Genomic DNA, 16,859 nt, shown 5'->3' with positions numbered 1-16,859 from the left:
AGACTGGATATATCTAGGTTTACCTTTGACGTCGAGTGAAATATACACAGCTAACCCACCCCTTGCTCTTCCTACTTTACTGGGGACTGCAGGTACTGAAAAATGAGAGTAGCCATCTAGGGCCAAACACTCTAACGTTTCCCAAGTTTCCTGGAAAGCAAGAATATCATAACTCCTGATTTTGTCCAACCATATTTTGTCTTTAAATTTGGTTCTGAGCCCAGCAATGTTCCAGCTCATGATTCTACAGGCCCTGTTGCCCGCAGAGGACTGAGGTGATAAAACAGAAGCGGGATGTAGTCCCTCAACATCATTTACTTGACTAGACAAAAGTCAATCATTTCGATCCATAAAAGATAGTGGCGCAAAACGGTTAAACAGTTCTAAGGGTTGTGTAACAGGGTTAAACACAAAGGATTGTTGTCGGTGGACTGGAGCATTATTCCTTATATCTTGTCCCCATCTAGAGTGAAGATCCCAATTTGTGTTCCATCCTAGGGCAGGAGTCCTTGGGAATGATACGTTCTGCTGTTCCCCATAAAAGAATTTCAAAGTGAGGGGGACCACAGTACCTTGTCTTCGTTGGGGGGGAAGGATGTTTGCAAGAATATTAGGAAGAACGTGTTGATTTGAGAGGCTCACAGCCACACAGTCACCTTTGAATTTTTTTGGCCAATTTCCCAGCCAAGAAACCCTAGTTGCTGATTTAATTACACTTGCGAGATGTTGCTGACCTCCTGGAGCTAGCCGCATATTACTGGTTAACCAATGTAGGGCTTTGCTACACAGTGAGTTAGAACTTTCCACCGTGCCTCTTTCTAATGGAGGGACATTTGCAAGGACTAACACCACAGGTGTGGCTTCAACAATAAATTGCAAGGGATCCGAAGTAGGAATATGGGGTTGTAATTGTGTTTGCATGTGGGGAACATTCGCCTCGAGAGTTGGATTTGCTGGGGGGCACTGAGACGTAGAGCTCCCAACTACAGTGTTGGAAATCAATGTCGATGGGTTCTCCCCAGGAGGCTCTGTTCTCTCTCCGACATCCAAAACAGTTCCGTCTACGGCTTCCCCAGAATTATTGCTCAAGAGAGTAACTAACGTGGTTAAATTTTCAATGCCGCTTGCAACTGTGTTTTGATAACCACCCAGCTTCTTAACCTCTGCTTGTAATTTATCGATCTTGGATATGAGGGGTTTAACAATAGTGTTAATTTTAGTCTCAATAAAATCCGCAATTTTATCAAAAAGGGCTTCTTCAATAGAACAGGTGGAGGGATCATCAGCATGATTCATTTGTGTACATTTTGAGATATTAGCCCTCTTCCATTTAGCCCCAGAGCGTAGACCACCCCGCTTTAGAGGGATCTTAGTGCATTGACGCTTGGGTCTAACTTCATGACCTATAGGAGTTTGGTCAAGAATAGGCACCTGGGACGTCTGAGACTGTGCGTCGTGATCAGAATCAATGTCATTCAAATCGTTTACATTACCCTCAATAAACAAGTCTTCTAAAGCCGGGGTTGCATTGTCCGAGATATCAGGTATGGCTTGGGAAACAGTGTCAGCAGACGTGGTTACGCTAAAAACATCTTGTGTATTAATTTCTTCAGACGACGTAGTGGCAAAAGTAGGTGGGGACAAGCAGAGCAAATCCGGTGATTGGCTCAGCCCCAAAGACTCCCTTCTTTGTGTATTAATCTTTTGCACAGTCTGGACCAAATAATTGTTCATCTTGTTGTGTTGGACTACAACAAGTTTTTTAGGCATGACTTATCGTGTAACCGAAATTAACAAGAACACATAGACGTGGGGACTTCTATAAGCTCAACTTACTAGTACAATAATGTCAGATATGATTCATACAGCGTGTGTAGCCCTGCCCCTGCCTCCTCCTGCCGATGAGGGCCGTAGAGGGCCCGCCCTTTGCCCGGGCTTAGCCCCGGGCGTCCCGCTCGCGTCCCGCGAAGCGGGCCTTGCGCTGATTTTATGCGCCTCCTGGCGCCGTTGGTGCGTGCGTGCTGTGCGCCGCCGCAAGTGCTGCCGGGATTCGTAGTCCCGTTATGCGGCGGCGCGGAATCTGGCTGGCGATGACTGTTGGCGGTGGCGGCACAACCGTGTAGTCTGTACGGTCTCCTGGCGATGGCAGCGTTAAGGTGAGCTCGGTTCCCCCCGCTCCGCCGGCCTTGCGCTGATTTTATGCGCCTCCTGGCGCCGTTGGTGCGTGCGTGCTGTGCGCCGCCGCAAGTGCTGCCGGGATTCGTAGTCCCGTTATGCGGCGGCGCGGAATCTGGCTGGCGATGACTCTTGGCGGTGGCGGCACAACCGTGTAGTCTGTACGGTCTCCTGGCGATGGCAGCGTTAAGGTGAGCTCGGTTTTCTTTGAATATGTTACTTCACAATTAAATTGTTTGAAACTGATTCAAGAACACAGAAAGGAAACAGCAAGCGAGGTAGACACATTCACCCCCAGCTACAATCTATAAAGATTCATAAATGTGTGAGGTAAAGTCCAAGTTGCCACATCACAAATGCCTACAATTAGAAGATGCCCAGGAGGCAGGCATCCCTCTCATATACCTGCTACTTGATCTACCGGAGTTCTACTCCGAGGGTCACAATATTTTCAAATTTGTCTGCTTAATCCACCTGCTCAGAATAGAATTAGGTTTTAAACCATGTCCAATTGCGAAGGACCCCCAACTTGATTACCAAACGTAATCCAGCGTGTGTACTCCCATCCAAATAGATGAAAAGGCTCATACCCCACATGGTTGAGTAGAAAATACGGACTAGCAGAATATGCTAGATAGATGAGAAGTGTGGCAAAAAAGGACTCGAGGTTATTGAAATGTTCAAACAACAACAACAAAAGAAATGTTCAATGTTTTCTTGAACAATGTGTGAGTAGAGTTGTGATGCTCTCAACATGTGATACTGTTGTAAAATGTATTTCATCACCTCCCAGTTGTGCTGCTTCAGTGATACTAATTGAGACATTGCAGGTTGTGAAAGACCAAATAACCTTATTTTGGACTAAGAAAAAGGTGATGCACTGTCAGTATGGCCTAGCACGGCCTTCAATGTAGAAACGGCTTACATTTCTGAATTTTCAGTATTCTAAGTGCACCACTGGGATCACCCACAAGCTAATGTACACCCACATTTACTACAAAGATATCTCGCCAGAGGGCGAGAGATATTTCCCAGGCGATTTCCTCTGATGCAGAACACTTTGAAAATGAGACCTGAACTCAATATGCATGTATTGTAACGTTCTGAGAGACTTTTGCTTATCTCGGTTGAACGCTCCTGAGAGCTTTTATAACGGGAGATTGAAATTGCAGCAAGTGATCGATGCACAATGATTGTGTGGAGCGAGCTATTTATAGGCACACCTAGGCCTGTGAGTATCTCTATATAAAATGGTAAAAGCAGTCATTTGTGTATAGAATACGTTGTGTTTTTCAGAAAAACCTGGCACATTGTGAAATGCACGTTGACAGTGAATAATGTATAAGTAAATATAAACATGACTTGGGTGAGTTTGCTGAAATAAAAAAAATATATATTCTCCACCTTCGTGGAGTTAAGGTCAGCATTTAAGAAGTAATTGGAGAGGTTGTTAAGGAAACCTGACCTAAGCATGCATGGGATAATCAGAGATTGAATTTTAATATTAAAGTCATCTACCATGTCCAAAGCCAATCACAAAAGAGACTTAAGGGGCAGCACTGACATAATATTTCTCGATAGGGAAGACAAAGCACAACACGGTGGCACAGCGTGCATTTGTGCTAGAGTTGAAGCAATTTCCAAATGACATAGTTTCATTTTATTGACTGTCCATCAATGTTTTATTTATGTGTTGGTGTTATGCAGTAGATTTAGGACTCTATTGTGAGCGCCATGTTAATTTGCGACACTATGCAAACTCCTGTTTTCATGAGTGTCGCTATTTCGAGTGGATAAGACTATTCTGCACATCTCCATGTTTTCTCCAGGTGAATAGCGGCAGGTCAAGCCTACCAAAATATATCAGGAGAAAGTGCCTGGTAATTAATGTCAGATATGGATTTTGGTTGAGAGGTACCAACATCTTCATGTTATTCCCCTTTTCTATTAAAGACATTGTAAAAGGTACCATTTATTGCACCTGTTAAATGCTGGACACCAGGGTTTCGGTATTTAATGGGTGAGTTATACACTACACTAATACTGTGGCACTTGCAATTGAGGTCTTAAAGCAAGAGTTGATTGGATTTGTATTGTTTTACTAAAGAAGATACATTGCATAAACATTGTATAACCACCATTTTATAGGAAGGCACAATTATTTGCTACAGTTAACAATTTAGGGTTCATCTCCGGTCTACCACCATGCTCTTTTATCCTTCTCTTCGTAACTTCCTGCTTCCATGCCTCAGTGCTTAGGAGAAGCTATTTGAGTGAGTCTGCTCTTTACAAATGGTTGAATAAATATTAATTAGCCTCATGTGTACGAGAGGATGTACACTGAGTCTTCCCAAAAAAAACTCTGGGGCAGATTTATGAGGGACTTGCGCCCCTTTTACGCCGCCGTTGCGTCACTTTTGTGACGCAGCGGTGGCGTAAACCCTGTGCCATGTTGCGCCCCATTTACATCGTGACGCATCTATGTAGATGCGTCACGGTGTAAAGCCCTGCGCCACAAGAAACCTGCGTCAGGTTTCATGTGGGCGTTCCTACTCAGGGGGGGCGTTCGGTCGCAGGAACGCCCTGGAAAAGTGACTCAGTGAAATCTATAAGATTTCACTGAGTCACTTTCCCAACGCTGATGCGTCAAAACCCTGCGCCTGCTTGAAGCAGGCGTAAGGCTTGACGCACCATGTTAGGGATAGGGTAGGTTGGAACAGTGCTGGAGTTGCGTCGCGCTTGCGACGCAACTTCAGCACTGCGCCAACCTTACGCCGGCAGATGCGTCACATATCTGCTTGTCCTTGCACCACGATGCACTGCATTGTAAATGCGGCGCATCTGCGGTGGCGCAAGGGCAAACTTGCGTGACGCATCTTCCCTGGCGCATTCATGCTGATTTGCAGGGATGCGCCAGGGAACATAAATCTGCCCCTTTGTGGGTAGTGCAGCGTTGGTAGCAGAAAGTATTGCCTGTAGATTTGTTAGAGTTCCCATTCTCTTGGTCACCAATACACATATCACCTTAAGAGTTTTATAGATTGCCCAACATGAACCCTGTAGTTATATTCTAATAAATACATTCACATGCAGCCTAAATTGCTGGCAATGATCACAATAGTCCTAAAGGTAAAGGGGCAAAACCATTTAATACCCTTAGAAGAAAATTAGAGATTTAAGATCTGTGTTAAACTGTTCAGCTTGATTGATACTTGTGTACCTGGCTTTGTGCATCAGTCTGTATGGATCTGTGGGTAAAAGAGTGTGGTCTTCTGTCTTGCGGTCAGCACAACTAATCGACATGTTTGTGCAAAGGCACAACTCTCCGAGCCAACTCTTCTTTAAGACCAATGCAGGTATCTACCTTATGGTGCTGACATAAGTGGCCACAAGAGGAAGATTGATTGCAGGTAAATGCCTCAAAAAAACCTTGTTGCTAGGGAAAAATGAGTGCCCAACTAGGAAAATATAAATGTGCCTGAGGCTACAACGGTTCTTGCAACGATAAAAAATAAGAGATAGTAGGCCAGAATGCAGTTCCAGTTGCTAGATTTGAGAGTATTAAGCCAAATCATCATATCATGCATTGGTCCAAAAGCCTCCAGATGGTGGGTCGTCTTTCCTATTGCAGTCAGATATTGCAAGGGGAACTCCTTGAGAGTAGGGCTCCTAGAGATCCGAGTTCCCTTTAGAGTTAATCGAGGATAGCAGAATGAGCAGCAGAAACGTGTTGGATTTGATTTCTGATAAGAACAATGTTACCCTAGACAGTACATTATATGTACCATTCGTTTTATTTGCTAAAACACATATTAACCAGCTTTGGCCCTCGTTACATTGGATGTTCCATCTAGACCCCAGTATATGTCAACTGTTCGAATCTCTGCAATGATAATTAATCTTTTCATCCTTTTCAGATCATAAACCAAGTAATATCCACTTGGGTATTACTAACACCTATAATTTGCTTCAGAGGGAGAGGAGCTTCGCATACAAACGGAAACCTACAACATTCCCACGCAATACGCACCAACTCGCGGACAGAAGGGGCCCGATTCACAGAACAAACTTCAGACTAAATCCTAAACTTAGTACCATTCTGGTATTCACAGAATGCACTTAGTACTTCTGGTATTCACAGAATGAACTTACTACTTTTGCTATTCACAGAATGAACTTAGTACTTTTGCTATTCACAGAATGGATTTACGACTCCTAAACTTACGTCCGCACTCGGGCCGGAAATTCCGGCCCGGAGGCGGGGCTTCCGGCCCGGAGGCGGGGCTTCCGGGCCGGAGGCGGAGCTTCCGGCCCGGAGGTGGGGATTCCGGCCGATTTAGCTATGGCTGAAATCTCCACCTCCGGGCCGGAGGCGGAGCTTCCGGCCCGGAGGTGGGGATTCCGGCCGATTTAGCTATGGCTGAAATCTCCACCTCCGGGCCGGAAGCTCCGCCTCCGGCCCGGAAGCTCCGCCTCCGGCCCGGAAGCCCCGCCTCCGGGCCGGAAGCCCCACCTCCGGGCCGGAAGCTCCGCCTCCGGGCCGGAATTTCCGGCCCGAGTGCGGACGTAAGTTTAGGAGTCGTAAATCCATTCTGTGAATAGCAAAAGTACTAAGTTCATTCTGTGAATAGCAAAAGTAGTAAGTTCATTCTGTGAATACCAGAAGTACTAGGTGCATTCTGTGAATACCAGAATGGTACTAAGTTTAGGATTTAGTCTTAAGTTTGTTCTGTGAATCGGGCCCAAGATTTCTAAGAAAAGCTGCCTCCTGGCCCACTTAGAACACCTACATCTACGAGCGCTGAATGGCAGATTCACCGATGGCTCACCTCCTGTTGACTCTTACTACTCGGTAACAACGAGTTCCGTACTGGACTATACGTTTGTAAGTTTTTCACTGTTTCCATACATCAAGGGTTTCCAAATGGGGGACATGGGGGAGAGTGACCACCGCCCACAAGCACTGCAGTTAATAACCTTAGCATGTAGCTCTATTATGCAAGACCTAACTCTAGGGTCCATATACACCTCCAATTTAAGAAGGATCAAATGTACTGTAAGTAACATTGATCCTCGGGCAGAAGCTGCAATAGAACTTTTTAATTCTCTCGCGACAGGCTCAATGGATCAAACAGCCCAATGGGGGCAATTTACAGCTACATTATTAAACCGCGTTGCCGCTATTTCAACCAAAAAAAGCCATTCTCATGCCTTGTGTCAGAATTATAGAATTCCGAAAGGCAATAGAGACGTCTTAATTCCCTCAAAAAAGCATTAAATCGTACAATGCGCAGACTTAGAAGATTTCCAGGAGATGCTAACATTCGCTCACTCCTGAGGGACCAAAGGATATCACTTAAAAAACTGAAATGGGATATCACCAAAGACAAAGAAAACGCAACTTGGGCAAAGCTGTTATATGATCTAAACTGTAATTTTACAGTTTAGATCATTTTTGGAAAACTGTGAATGGGATAATCCACCCACACCATGAAGGCATATCGTCACATATCTCGGAAGAAATCTGGGTAGAATTCCTAACCATGCATTTCAATAACCAAAGGGGAGATGCCGGAACAGAAGATCTGAATCAGTGGCTAATAGAAGAACACTCCGGAGTGAGCAGCACAGAGACCCGGGAGATGAATTTGTCAATGACAGAATTCACATCACCCTGTGCAGCTGGCAGCCCATCGCTGCTTTTAATAAAAAAGCAGATTGCAAAAGGAAGGAGAGAAGGGGCTCCAGGACCAAACGGCATCCCTCCTGCGCTGTTTAAAGCCAAGTCGGAGGACTAGGCTGGTATCCTGCAACCTCTTTTTTTTAGAAGTCAGGCTCCTGAACAGATTACCGGAATCAAGGCAGGGTTCGACAATTGTGCCAATCTACAAAAAAGGAGACAAGGGCGAGGCAAGCAACTATCGGCTAGCAGCTTTGATAGATAACGAAGCAAAATACTTTGCAGGTACAATTTTAGAGGAACTTACAACTTGGGCAGAGGCAAACTAGATAATACCGCTAAACCAAACTGGCTTTCATAAAATGGCGGGTACATCAACTAATATTTTCGCAATCTCACTATTGATAGACGCAGCAAAAACATCAAACCTTCCCTTACACTTACATTTTATCGATTTTAGTGCAGCATTTGATAATGTGGAGAGGGGCAGACTGTGGGAGAAGCTGGCGCGCTGGGCAATTCCGCAGTCCATTTTAAACATCCTGTGTCTTCTCCACACAGACACCTGGGTGCAGGTGAAACTAGGGGGCGGAACTCACCTCTCCTCTAAAGTCCCCACAACCAAAGTCTTGAAACAGGGTTGTGTGCTTGCTCCCACCCTGTTCAATGTATTCATGGCCGACCTCCCCAAGGCACTCAATGCCTGCAATTCACATTCCCCGAAGTTAGGTGGAAAAACACTGACCAATCTTATATATGCAGACAACGTAGTTCTGCTCAGCCACACTTATGTAGGTCTCCAACACCTACTAAAGGAAATGCAAAACTATGCCATAGAAAACAACTTAAAAATCAATCTCAACAAGACTCGGTCAAAGACAATAAACAACAAAAGAAACCGGCAGAGGAATTGGTTTCTGAATGGTAATCAACATGAATCATCGCAGGACTATAAATATCTAAGACTCATAATTGACAAGGAAGGAACCTTCAAACACCAAACAAAGGAAATAAGAAGGAGAGGGCTGGCAATAGCACTTTCAATAAAAAATCTTGCTAACAAACTGATGGGGCCGACACTGAACCCGCTGCTGAAGGTAGTTCAGGACAAACTACTCCAGACGATCACCTATGGCAGTGAAGCATTGCGGGGGAGGGACGCCAAGATACTAGATAGTACGCTGGTTAAAGCCTATAGAATCATGTTTTGCCTCCTGCCTTACACCTCACCGGCTAAAATAAGGTTGGAGTTTGGCCTCCTACATCACTCCCTGGCCACGGAGTTATGTTATCTGCTGGCACAAAATTAGAAATGCCACTTCAAATACTCTGAACCACCTGCTGTGGCATGAAATCCAAAGGGAATGATGGACGGAGTGTTGAACATTGCAAGCACTCACCCCCAGTCAACTGATCTGGGTTTAATCCATCACCGTTCTTTAGCCCACTATGCCACCCCAGTTCAGACATGGCCATATGCAAATCAGTCTGACCCTGTGCCTCATGGGAACAGTCCAGTCCGAACTGCCAAGCTATGTCTTCCCTGGACCGGAAACAAGCTTCCTAGGACCGGTTTCTGGCATTTCAGCCGTCTTCAGCCAGGCTTGCTTGAATCCAGTGGCAAAGTGAGCAAGGGACTCACGTCTGAGCATACCCTGCCAACTTATGGCGAACAAAGCAAAACCAAAGGGAATGATGGACGGAGTGTTGAACATTGCAAGCACTCACCCCCAGTCAACTGATCTGGGTTTAATCCATCACCGTTCTTTAGCCCACTATGCCACCCCAGTTCAGACATGCAAATCAGTCTGACCCTGTGCCTCGTGGGAACAGTCCAGCCCGAAATGCCAAGCCATGTCTTCCCTGGACCGGAAACAAGCTTCCTAGGACCGGTTTCTGGCATTTCAGCCGTCTTCAGCCTGGCTTGGCAGTTCGGGCTGGACTGTTCACATGGTGCACAGGGTCAAGACTGATTTGCATATGGCTGGGTTCAAACTGGAATGGCATGGTGAGCAAAAAAACAATGGATTTAGGCCCAGATCTCTGTACTGGGGTGAATGTATGACATTGTTCTGCATTCTGTCCATCAATTGTTGTTTTTGCATTTGTCACCCCGAGTGGGAAGGGTATGCTCAGACGTGAGTCCCGTGCTCTCCATGCCACTGGAATCAAGCTATCCTGGTTGACGAGGGCTGAAAGCCCGAAACCGGTCCTAGGATGCTTGTTTCCAGTCCAGGGAGGACCTGGCTTGGCAGTTCGGGCTGGACTGTTCCCATGGGGCACAGGGTCAAGACTGATTTGCATATGGCTGGGTTCAAACTGGAATGGCATGGTGAGCAAAAAAACGATGGATTTAGGCCCAGATCTCTGTACTGGGGTGAATGTATGACATTGTTCTGCATTCTGTCCATCAATTGTTGTTTTTGCATTTGTCACCCCGAGTGGGAAGGGTATGCTCAGACGTGAGTCCCGTGCTCTCCATGCCACTGGAATCAAGCTATCCTGGCTGATGAGGGCTGAAAGCCCGAAACCGGTCCTAGGATGCTTGTTTCCAGTCCAGGGAGGACCTGGCTTTGCAGTTCGGGCTGGACTGTTCCCACGGGGCACAGGGTCAAGACTGATTTGCATATGGCTGGGTTCAAACTGGAATGGCATGGTGAGCAAAAAAAAGATGGATTTAGGCCCAGATCTCTGTACTGGGTTGAATGTATGACATTGTTCTGCATTCTGTCCATCAATTGTTGTTTTTGCATTTGTCACCCCGAGTGGGAAGGGTATGCTCAGACGTGAGTCCCGTGCTCTCCATGCCACTGGAATCAAGCTATCCTGGCTGACGAGGGCTGAAAGCCCGAAACCGGTCCTAGGATGCTTGTTTCCAGTCCAGGGAGGACCTGGCTTGGCAGTTCGGGCTGGACTGTTCCCATGGGGCACAGGGTCAAGACTGATTTGCATATGGCTGGGTTCAAACTGGAATGGCATGGTGAGCAAAAAAACGATGGATTTAGGCCCAGATCTCTGTACTGGGGTGAATGTATGACATTGTTCTGCATTCTGTCCATCAATTGTTGTTTTTGCATGAAATCCAGCACAGGGACACCTGCCAAGCAAGGAGATATCTTCAGACATCTCTGGAAAGTACCAAGCTCACGGATCTCTGGAGTACTCAACTTGCGGTGGTAGAGGACAAGGCAACCTTTGCAGACAGAACCCATGCCTGGGTGACGTTGAACACTTATAAATTACTTGCACCACAAAAGAACTTTAATCAGGGCTACTCCAAAAAGATAAAAATGAAATTCTTAAAGCACAGACTGGGCATCCTCCAGTGCATCCAACATCTTCCACCATGGCTGAGAGCCACAACTCAAAGCACGTGTAGGCTGTGCAACTCAAAGCAAGGAGACATTTTACACCTAATCTGCACCTCTAAGGATCTACAGTAAGAACAGATACTGTTGTTAAAAGCTCCCCTTAAGCAGTTAGGTGTCCGCACCAGGAGACAAGCAGTGTTGGCTTGCTTCAATCCGGAAAATACGCAGCTGAACTGCAGATTAGTAAAATTCTTAAAGTTGGCTGAACAAAAAACACTTGGGGGTCCATCACGATGGCGGGCGGAAAAAGTCTGCATGCTACCGTAAGGGAGCCAGGGACCGACCGCCGAAGTCACGGCGGTCCCGCCATGTAAATTAGGATGCGCCCGCCACACTGGCGGGCGCATCCTGGCATCCTGGCCTCTTTACATTGCGGTGGATCTGCTGACTGCAGACCCACTCGCAGTGTAAATGGACTGTGCACAGCATTGCCATGGACTACATGGCAGGCACCATTGTGCCTGCCACGTAGTGCATGGCAATAAGGGGGGTACCATAGGTACCCCCCATGTGAAACCCCCAACAGCCTGGGGGCCCGCTATGGGCCCCCAACAGCAAAGACCGCAAGCCTTTCCATGGCGACAACGCCACCATGGAAAGGCTCATTACCGCACTTATCATAATATGGATGGCGGTGTCTCACAGACACCGCCTCCATGTTATGGCCTTTTTCCGTCCGACCGGCAGAAAACCGGTGGACGGTCTTTCCATCTGCCGGGGTCCCCCCCGCCATCGGGGGTGGATGGGAGGCGGGCGGTGGATTTTGGCGGGCAAATCGCCACCGCCATGCGGGTGGTGGCGATCCGCCCGCCATTATATTCGGCCCCTTGATATTGGAAGAGCCATATAAGTAAGCCACACAAGGAAGAAGCCCTAGTGATGCAACTAACTAATTTATAATCCGGGACTGGCCCCCCTCAAAGGATAGAGTATCAGCACTTTTCTTGAACCAAAAAATTATTGAGCAAGAACGAACAACAAGAACAATACAGACTAAAGGGCACGATTAACACGCCCACGCCCAGTACCAGCTAGGAACAGCGAATGCACTGCACTTTATCTTGCAAACAAATGAACCTTGTCATCGCTTGTATAGCTAAATTTCTTTGTATAGTAATTGTGGTCCCTGTTTTATGGTTTTTATTATTCTATAATAACAATTTTAACATATTTCTTCTTAAGCAAATGTTGCAACGGTTTTAAATAACTATGCAAAGTAAAAATAAACTTGAAACACCTATAATTTGCAGCATTTTAAACAGTAGAAACTGTGATATTAAACTAGTATATAAAGTTATTGCTTTTGTCCAACGAAAACATCTTCCTCCAATTCAGATCCTCCGCATGCTTTAAATTTTACAAACAAATCGTTTCCAAGGCACTTTTGATATTTTGTTACTTAATCTAATTGAAACACATTATTCTTGGATTTGCAAACGAGGGAACCTAGCAGGAAGTGGTAACCATTTTTCATCAGACCACATTCATATTATAGCTATATAAACTTTAAACTCCTCCCTAATGAAACGAAATTCATCTATTATTGTGTTTTTGTTTACAGGCCCAAGTCCTATCGACATATTTCCACAACACATAATAATGCATGTTTTTGTCTCAGTAATGGTCAGAGACCAGATGGTAGCTTCATTAGAGCTTCTCAAGTTTTACCCACAGTATGGGCTTCCAACATTTATTTATCAGATGCCAAACTAATGTACGATCAAAGAAAGCGAATTACACTTTAAATGTTGAATTCAGCTCATGGACACTACACCCACACCAATAAAAATGCTGCCCAGCTTTCATCCTGTCTTTGTTTACAACCTCAATTTTGTGTTATTCACCACCATTCAATGCATGTAATATTTTTGTTTTAAAAGTGGAAAAATAACCTCGGTTTTGATATAACTGAATAATAATAATGTCTTCCGAAATTTACAGTTTCCTTCAAACTGCCAAATCTGCATTTCCATACCAGATTCCTGTTTCAACAAAGATGGAGAATCTCAGTGATCGAACAGACATCTCTGATCAATTGCAATTAATTGAATAGACGAGAATCTCTCTGTTGCTTCTGCTCTTTGCAGTAGTTGGATGTTGCTGGGACTGTTTGATTTAATTGTATTGCCCCCAATTATCTGATATTGGCATGAGATATAAATGCGATGACAATACAATATGGTACAATGAGATATTCCTTCGTACCTCGATCATTGATAATTGGAATCTCAGTCACTTTTTGTCTATAATAAAACTCTATTGTATGTGTGTTTATATTTGTTGGTATTTACATAGCAAAACACTAGCTGGACAGTAAAGGAATGCTTACATGGGCAAAGCACTGGAGAATAAGTGCAACATTGAAATGTAAAGATAATGGGGTTTACTTCTGAGTAAGGGCCAATGTTACTTGAAGAGATGTGTTTTTTTATGACCTAATAGCAGGTATGCACCATTCTGAAGTCAATGTGGATATTGTACCAGGTCATGGGTGAGTGGACAGAGAAGGCCCATCTTCAAGACTTTTCTTTCCCACATTGTTTAGTATCTGATGTCTTGGCTTCTGATCTTGTCTGTCCTCCGAGTTGGTTAGATTGTTAGAAAAGTAAGTTGGTCTTGTTTTAAGGACCTTATATGTGTTGGCATTATTTTTTTAAGATGATATAGAACTGGGGGTTGAGACAGTGTAGTTTTCTTGGAGTAGTAGTAATGTGTTCACATTTCCTCGGACAGTGCAAATAGGATGCCTTTCAGGGGTGCTTGCATGGTCTTTGGGAGACCTTTGAGCAGATCATTGCCAGGCGGGAGAGGACCAGGGATTGTTCTAAAGTCCTCTTCCGGAAGGAAAGGTTTCACTTTTTTCAGCAGAGGGAGTTGGTACCATTCTGAATTGATCTTCCTGTTGATGTCTTCTTTGAATGAAAGGTCAGTGTCTAGGGTGAGTCTGAGTGTTTTTGTCTGGATAATTAACTGGCTGGGTGAAGTCTTCTAGGTACATTCTGCTAGCCATGGTTGGATCTACACTTTTTTTTGCTGTTGCTGAACAGGAGAAATTCAATTTTGGTTGGGCATTTTTCTAGCTAGCCGAAGTACAGGCCTGGGTGAGTTTGTGGCACAATTTGAGTCACTGGTTGTCTTCGGTTGTGGTGATTTTTAGGCATATATGGGTATCATGGGAATATTGGTGGATTTTGATGTTGCTGCTCTCATGAATTGAGCCAAGGGAGATTGATAAAGAGGTTGACAATGATTGGAAAGAAGATAGTGCCCTCAAGGACTCCACAGGAGTCTAGATCAAAAGCCTCTATGACAACTTCACTGACCGCCCCCCCAGACGGCACAGTCTCCGCCCGCCCCCCAAGGACAACAGCCAACCCACCATCTCCAGCTCGACACCCATCATGACAGAAGACACCGCCTCGACCATGAAAGTCATCCACTCGGGGGCCCCCACCGACCCCTGCCCTCTTCACATCTACCACAGAGCCGCGGCCGCCATTGCAGCCGAACTGCAATGTACCATCAACACCACCTTCAAAACAAGAACCTTCCCAGACATCTGGAAATGCACAGAAGTCAGGCCCCTACTCAGGAAGCCCACAGCGGACCCCATCTCACTCCTCCCCTTCGCAGCCAAAGTCGCAGAGAAAATGGTCAACAGAGAACTGACAAGGTTCATCGAAGAGAACTCCATCCTCGACCCATCCCAAACCAGATTCCGAAGTAACCACAGCACGGAGACCGCCCTACTCGCCTCCACAGACGACATCCACACCCTCCTGGACATAGAACACTCAGCAGTCCTCATTCTACTCAACCTATCAGCGGCCTTCCACACCGTCTGTCACCACACACTAGTCGCCAGTCTGCACGACTCCGGCGTACAATGAACAGCCCTGGACTGGATCCGGTCTTTCCTCACTGGAAGAAGCCCGAGAATCTGACTACCACCATTTCTCTCCGATCCTACGAAAATCACCTGCGAAGTCCCACAGGAATCATCTTTGAGCCCGACCCACTTCAATATCTACATGACCACCCTCGCAGCCGTCATTCGAAAATATGGCCTCAGCATCGTTTCCTATGCAGACGACACCCAGCTCATCCTCTCCTTCACCTGAGACCCCACCACCGCCAAACTCACCTTCCAGAAAGGAATGCAAGACGTCACAGACTGGATGATCAACAGCTGTCTGAAACTCAACGCCGAGAAGACAGAAGTCCTTGTCCTTGGAACCACCCCTTCAGCATGGCACAACACCTGGTGGCCGACTGCCCTTGGGAGCCACCCCCTCAGACCACACCAAGAACCTGGGTATCATCTTCGACTCCTCACCCACCATGAACTGACAGGTCAACGCCGTCACATCCAGCTGCTTCAACACCCTCTGCATTCTCCGTAAGACCTTCAAATGGATCCCCCCGAGTCAAGGAAGACGGTCACCCACGCACTCATCACCAGCAGACTGAACTCCGCAAACTCCAGACCATACAGAACACCGCAGCCAGACTCGTCCTCGGCATTCCCTGGCAAGAACACATCAGCCAACACCTACAAAGACCCCACTGGCTCCCCATGGAGAAAAGAGTCACTTTCAAAATCCTCACCCATGCCTACAAATGCCTACACAACAACAGACCCAAATACCTCAACGACAGAATCAACTTCCAAGTACCCAAAAGAGACGTCCGATCCTCCAACCTTGCACTGGCTGAATCCCACATCCACAGAGCCAGAGCAGGCAGAAAATCCTTCTCTCACATTGCAGCCAAGACATGGAACGAGCTACCAGCAGACATCAGATGCGCACCCTCCCTGAACACCTTCAGGAAGACTCTCAAGACCTGGCTCTTCGGCTACACAGACCAGCGTACCCCCCTCCCCCCAGCACCTTGAGACCCTCACGGGTGAGTAGCGCGCTTACAATTCCCCTGATTGATTGATTGATTGATTGGGATCTTTTCTTCCTATCTACTTGAGATGATGACGGTTGACATGGTAAAAAATAAATCATAGCAGCCTAGAGGACCCTGCTCATGTCTCCAAGATATGTAACACAGCTGTATGGAAAACAGTAGCAGCAGGACCCGGAGACCTGGATAATTTCTGTCATTGAGAAGCTGGACATCATCAGCTACTTGAAAAGGGTCTGACTCACTGCTGAAACACAATATGAAGCCTGATTGGTTGTCTTGTAACATGCTATTCTTGCGGATGTATTCCTCTAACCAAATGGTGACTGCTTTTTCAACTAATTTACCTAAAAATGGAAGGGAGGTAAGAAGTTGGAGAGACTGTTTGGGTCTAAGGAATCTTTGTTAAGCAGTGCAAGGATCTGTCCAATTGAGAACATTTGGGATGTCCCTTGCCTCAGGGATGCACAGGATGGATGTGAGAGCATTCTCTTTGAGAGATTTGATGATGGATGCAGCAAGTTTGTTGTCATCATAGGGGAAACCCTTGAGGGATTTCAGGATGTTGGTGAGTTCTGTGTGAGACTTGATCAAACATGGACAAAGAGGCTGGGATATTATGGGTGATGATGGAAGATAGTTTGGAGTTTTGGATGTTTACAGAAGTTGTTGGTTCTCATTTTGTTAATCATCTCACTGAAGACGAGGTTGATTATGAT

The sequence above is a fragment of the Triturus cristatus genome, chromosome 6 (assembly GCF_964204655.1).
Source record: "Triturus cristatus chromosome 6, aTriCri1.1, whole genome shotgun sequence".
In the NCBI taxonomy this organism is placed as follows: Eukaryota; Metazoa; Chordata; class Amphibia; order Caudata; family Salamandridae; genus Triturus; species Triturus cristatus.
Note: the sequence above shows the minus strand (reverse complement) of the source record.